Consider the following 7,083-nt stretch of genomic DNA (forward strand, 5'->3'; position numbering starts at 1 on the left):
ATAGCCAGACTATGGAACCAACCTAGATGCCCTTCAATTGATGAATGGATAAAGAAACCATGGTATATATATATACAATGGAATATTACTCAGCTAAAGAGAATAATAAAATTATGGCATTTGCAGGCAAATGGATGAAATTGGAGAATATCATGTTGAGTGAGATAAGCCAATCTCAAAAATCCAAAAGAGGAATAATCTCACTGATAAGCATATGATGATACTTAATGGGTGGTGGGAGTGGGACAAGAATGGAGGAAGGAGGGACTGTATAGAAGGAAAAGAGAGGTGGGAGGAGTGGGGGGAAGGAAAAAAATAATGGAATGAATCAAACATCATTACTCTATGTAAATTTATGAATATGCAAATGGTATGCAGTTACTCCATGTACAAACAGAAACAATATGTATCCCATTTGTTTACAATAAAAATAAATTTAAAAAAAGAAAATACCTGTATTGTATGATATGAAATAATTACTTTATTCTTCCTTAACCAGGTTGCCAAACAAGTTTCCACACTGTGGATGATATGAACCAATGATGATTTCTAATCTTTCTACTTTTTAAGTTTTTCATCAATGCTCAAAAGCCATTATTGATAAAGATTTCCTGAAGTACATAAATCTTAGAAGTCAACTTTAACCATACACATTGTGTTCCAAAATTAGAAATTAACTGATTCTGATGATTTGGTATAGTGTCAATTCATAGCTCTGAGTGCTTTAGCATTGCTTTCTAACTTCATGGTTAATGTCCTTATGAGCAGATAGATCTGCAAGTTGAGTTTTTTTTTTTTTCAGGTTTAGTTTTGTGTAGTTATATGAGTAGGCTGACTATATTATGGCTTCTGAGAGAGTATCAATTGTTTACCATTTTTTGAGGGGAAAAAAAGCACAATTATAACCTCTGTCCTCTTCACAAATTAATGACAAACCCATCAAAATCTACTAAGACTATTTTCACAGGTATTAGAACAGTTCTTATTTACTACTTATACTCTTGTGTAGGTTAAATTATTCAAATACTCTCTTTAAAATTCTTCTATGGGGGAAGGGAAAAACTATTACCCTATGTAAATGTATGATTTCACAAATGGTATGCCTCTACTTCATGTACAAACAGAGAAGTAAGATGTATCCCATTTTTTTACAATAAAAATAAATTAAAACAAAACAAAAAAACAAAAACAAACAAACAAAAAGGTCTTCTATAAATTGAAAGCTATAACTCTCTTTCCTGAAGTTTGTCTGTATCACGTAAGTATTCATCTGTTTGGGGCAGTTTATTCATAGCTCCCTGTCTTTGCTGAGTGGTCTTCACAAATCTGAGCAGATTGTTGATAGCAGCAGGTGTCACTCCAGGTATGCGGCTAGCATCCCTGATCATCTGTGGGAAACTGAAATGTAGTTTCTCTCGGACTTCATGGGAAAAAGACACATCCCTGATAGTCAAATAGTCTAGATCTTTTGGCAGTTGGAGAACTTCATCTCATTGAACTTTCTTTATTTCCTGCTGCTGATGGATCACTACTGATTCATAAGTGGCTTCTATTTTCAGTCTTTCAGCAAGCTCTCTATATTTGGTATATTTCTTCAAGGATTCTGGAATAGCTTTGGCTAGTAATTCCATGTCAACTTCCTCATACTTCAGAAGTCTAGAGCTCTGAAAAGCAGACTTCTTGCAGTACTTATAGAAGCCTATGGGATTAACTTTTTCCACTTGGAGCTTGAAAACTCAATGGATTTCAACACAGAAATGCCTTCTTCTAAAGAAGACTTCATCCAAGAAGCTCTTTCATATCATTGTTGAGACACACAGCCAGCTTCCTTATACTCTTGGAACGTAAGCCGACTGTCAGCATTATAAGGGCACAGTGACAAATGGAACTCCACTCGGCTGGTAAACATGCAGATGGTTCACAGGTGCCTACAGTGGTAAGGTCATCGATCAAAACTCCTGTGTAGCCTTCTGTTCGGCTAACAATAAGGGGTGGTTTGCCACTGACCCGAAGACTGGCGTTGATTCCAGCTATCACACCCTACAAGAGGATTGAGTTGTGGCTTCCTCATAACCAGTTGTTCCATTTATCTGTCCAGCAAAGAAGAGCTGTTGAACCAAATGATTCTCAAGGGAAGGAGTGATTTGACGGGGATGTATGTAGTCATACTAAACACCATAGCCTGGCTGAGTCATTTTAGCATTCTCCAAGCCTCTAATGCACATGATGATTTTCTCCTGTAACTCAGCTGGTAGCATCACAGATAACCCTTGGAGATAGATGAGGTCAGAATTCATTCCTTCAGGTTCTAACCAAACCTGATGCACATGATTTGTAAAATGTAAAACTTTGATTCAATCAATGGAGGGACAGTATCGGGATCCTCTTGTAGTTTCCTTAACATGACTATTAAGGTGAAGGTTCTCAAGCATGATCTTATCCACTCTTGCGTTGATGTGAGTCAAGTAACATGGCAACTGATCTTTTGGCTTAATCCACACTGTCTCATTGACAAAGCTGAATGGTATAGATGGATTATCTGGTGTCTGCTTATTTATAATGCTGAAATTAATGTCCCTGCAATTCGAGGTGTGGAGTCCCAGTCTTCAACTTCCCACCACAAACCCCAGCCTCTCCAGAGTCTGAGCCAACTCTATAGAAGGCTGACCTCCCAAACATCCTGCTGGGTGCATCTCCAATTCAATTACAGTCATGCCTCTCAGAAATGTCCCAGTAGTCAGAATCACACTCTCTGCATATACTGTGCTTCCATCCACCAAAACAACACCACTGACATGGCATTTTCCAGTGTGTTCAGGTTCTGGTTCTGTAAGAATAAGATCTTCTACAGCCCCCTCATGAATAGTAAGCAGTGGTGTGTTCAGGATTTCTTTCTGCATGTTTTGTTTATAGAGTTTCCTATCAATTTGAGCTCTCAGTCCCCACACAGCTCGTCTCTTCTGCCTGTTTAACACTTTGTAATGCACACCAGACTGGTCACAGATTCTAGAACACAGGCCATCCAAGGCATCTACTTCCCTCATTAAATGTTCCTTTCCAATGTCACCAGAGGAAGGATTACAGGATATCTGACTGATAGTGTCCATGCGGTGCATGAGAAGCAGGGTCCGAGAGTCACACCGAGCAGCTGCAGCAGCTGCCTCGGTCCCAGCATGTCCTCCACCTACAACTACCACATCAAAGTGTGGAGAAAATGGCACTGTGCTGTCCCGGCTTAACCCAGTGAATGGAAGGTGTTGTTTGGTGAGAGAAGTTGCGACCCTGTGGCCACAGCGTTGGAAGGAGAACATGCTCTTTATTCTTCTTTATGACTGAATAATATTCCATTGTGTATATATACCACAGTTTCTTTATCCAGTCATCTATTCAAGAACATCTCAGTTGAGTCCACAATCTAGCTATTGTGAAATGAGCTGCTATTAGTATTGATGTGGCTGCATCACTGTAGTATGCTGATTTTAATTCATTTGGGTATAGGCCAAGGAGTGGAATAGCTGGGTCAATGGTGGATCTATTCTGTTTTTGAAGGAATCTCCATAGTGATTTCCACAGTGGCTGCACAAATTTACAACTCCAGCAATAATATATGAGTGTACATTTCTCCCCCACATCCTCACCAACACCTATTGTTGCTTGTGTTCTTGATAATAGGCTTTCTAATTGGGGTGAATTGAAATCTTAGGGTAGTTTTAATACACATTTCTATTATTAGTAGAAAGGGAGAAACTCTTTGCCACACACACTACACTTCAGATACAGCACTAATCTCCAGAATTTATAAAGAACTAAATAAACTTTACACCAAGAATACAAATGACCCAATCAATGAGTGGGCTAAGGAAATGAGCAGACACTTCCTTTTCTTATTCATGGAATAAGTTGAGGAGGATTTGTGTCAATTCTATGTAAATATTGTAGGACTCAGATAAGAGTTCATATTAACCTGGATTTTATTTATTGGTAGTCTTTTGGTGTCATGTTTAACAGCTTTGCTTGAAATTTATCTGTTTAAATATTTTATGTCCTCCTGATTCAATTTGCATAGGTCATAGGTTTCTAATAATTTTTGGATGTCTTAAAGATTTTCTACTTTTTTATGAATTTTCAACATAGTTTCCAATAGTTTTCAACATAGTTTCCACCTTATTTCAGTGGCTTTCATAGTGATATATTCTTTCATCTGGAATTTTAGTAATTTGAATTGTCTTCCTTTTTATTAACTCAGCTAAGCATTTATTGATCTCATTTAGTTTTTCAAAGAAACACTTTATTGTCAGTTTTTGATTGTTACTTTTGTTTCAATTTTATTGATTTCAGCTCTGTTTGCACTTTTTTTAGGCCACAGATTCTAACCCAGTGATAAAGGCTAGGCATATATTAGGGACCTCTATGATAATATAGACTGCTTAAGTTGAGAGGCAACTCAGACTTTTAGTCCATTCAGTCAATAAAGGCTATGAAGGGCAGAAAGGCTACATATACAGAGGCTATTATGATCATAGAGGTCACTCAAGTTATAATGGTTTCTGAAATCATGGAACATATTAAGATAATAAAGTCTATTTATGCAATAAAGGTTAGGCAGTTCTCCCTAGCTACCAAAGTTTTAGATCATAGAGGCTACTCAGTTGCAGAAATAATGTAAGTCATGAAAGCATGTGATTCATAGATATGCAGATCATACAAGGTATTCAAGGCTTTGAGGCTATAAAGGTCATAGTGATTACAAAGATCAGAGAGCCCTTCTTCATAAGATATAGAATTCTTTTTGCTAAACATCTTGCTCAGTTCATTGAGACTACTCAGGTCATAGAGGGTACACAAACAAAAGAGGTTACTCAGGCCACACATAGAAGAAACATCCAGTCATTGAGACTATGTGTATCCTAGAGGCTATGTAAGTTATAGAGCCTACTGGGGTCATACCAAATACTCAGGCTGCCTAGAATTTGCTGGCCAAAACATATTTCTAAAGTAATTTGGTCTACTCAGGGAATAGAGTATGCACAGGTATAAAAGATGTACAGAACGAAGAAACTACAAATGTTATAGAGGTTACAAAAATTGAAAAGGCTTTTCAGGTCATTGAGACTATGCAGGTCATAGAAACTACATAGTTGTAACTGACTAGAGAGTAATTAAGGCTTCTCAGGCATCATAGGCCTTATAGTTGACACAGCTATCCCACACCTTGGCCTATACCCAAAGGACTTAAAATCATCATGCTATAGTGATGCAGTCCCATCAATTTTTCATAGTTGCTCAATAGTAGATTGTAGAACTAATCTAGATGCCTTTCAATTGATGAATGGATAAAGAGACTGTGGTTTATATACACAATGAATTATTACTTAGTCATAAAGAAGAATAAAATTATGACATTTGAAGGCAAATGTATGAAGTTGGAGAATATCATGATGAGATAAGCCAATCCCAAAATACTAAAAGCTGAATGATCTCTCTGTTAAGCAGATGATGATACATAATATGGGGTGGGAAGAAGGAAAGAATAATAAAAGGATGGATTGTATAGAGGAAAAAGAGGGGTGGGAGGAGTGGGGGGCAGGAAAACTAACAGAATAAGACAAACATTACTACCCTGCGTACATGTAAGATTACACAAATGGTACTACTCTACTTCTTGTACAACCAGAGAAACAAGTTGTACCCCATTTGTTTACAATGAATCAAAATAAAAAATAAATTATAAAAACTCCTACAACTCCTATGACTAACATTAAACACATCTCTACAGCAAAATAATATTCAATCATGTTTTCTTACAAATTTTCATGTATACATTCTTATGAATATAAATGTTTATTGATATACCTATTCATTCCCTTACCTAAACCCTAGTCCCAGACAAAATTTAGTAAGAACCCTAACCATACTCCTGCAACTGAAGTTAAATTAACATGAAACCATGAAAGCATACATACTTAAGTGAATGTTTACAGGTATTTTGGCATAGATCTCTAAAGAAGTAATTAGTGATATATTCAAATATATGTATATGTAACATTTCCTTGAACATCTCTCATATATAAAATAAATAGTAGTACAACTAACATTGAATCAATCTTGAAAGAAAAAAGTATACATTTTTACATATTTTCCTACATGTATTCATGTGTATATCCTACTGAATATTCATGTTTCCTGATATAACTGTTAATTACCTAAACCTAACCATAATCCTACCCCAAATTTTGTACACCCCATGCACTCTGACCCTTAAACTCATTTTACATGAAGTGATTCATACATAGGTGTATGTTTATTGCTTTTGCTTACATCACTAAAATATAATAGTGTGTATTCATTATCACATTTGTATATGTGCATCCAGGATATTTACTTGTGAATCCCTTATAAAAAATATTTGTATGACTATCATTAAAATAATTTTGTGTGCAAAAATATGCATTAATTTGAGTTTTCCTTTATATTTTCACATGTACATTCTTATGAATATGCATACATTCTGATATTACTATTTATTCCATAACATATCCCTAGTTTCATGTAAAATTTGATAGTAACCTTATATGTACACCTACAACTCAAGTTCATTTTACATGAAACCAAGTATGCTTGGTAAGTGTTTCCAGTCATTTTTACAGATGTATATGAAATTTAGTGGTGTAATCATTAGAATTTTTCATATGTTTATGTGTGATTTATCTGTGCACCACCTCATGGATAAAATCCTATTTTTATGACTAAAACTAAATAATCCATAAGTTAAAATCTGTACATTCATGCATATTTTCCTACATGCATTTGCACACACATTCTATGATTATTTATTTTTCCTGCTATCCATATTCATTCACTAACCCTAATCTTATCCCCACCCAAAATTTGATAGGAAAACTAACTGTAACCCTAGAACTAAAGTTCATTTAACATGAAACCATAAGTATTGAGGTGAATTAATGGACATTTCAGAGTGCCTACCTAAAATTTTAAGGGCGTAATCATGAATATGTTCAAATATTTGCATATATGAAAATTTACCAGTACAAACATATGTACAAAAATATTAGTACAACAAAC

At 35.6% G+C, this 7,083-nt stretch overlaps 1 pseudogene across 1 annotated transcript; it reads right to left on the minus strand.

The window, feature by feature from the left end:
• Window positions 1-410: 410 nt before the first annotated feature.
• LOC306643304 (protein MTO1 homolog, mitochondrial-like) lies at window positions 411-3,311 on the minus strand (annotated as a pseudogene). The gene is made up of 2 exons: window positions 1,172-3,311; window positions 411-453 (listed from the first exon to the last, which is right to left on the minus strand). The product of its transcript is annotated as a protein MTO1 homolog, mitochondrial-like (transcript).
• Window positions 3,312-7,083: the final 3,772 nt, after the last annotated feature.

This window comes from Sciurus vulgaris, assembly GCF_902686455.1.
Source record: "Sciurus vulgaris genome assembly, chromosome: 13".
NCBI classification, from domain to species: domain Eukaryota; kingdom Metazoa; phylum Chordata; class Mammalia; order Rodentia; family Sciuridae; genus Sciurus; species Sciurus vulgaris.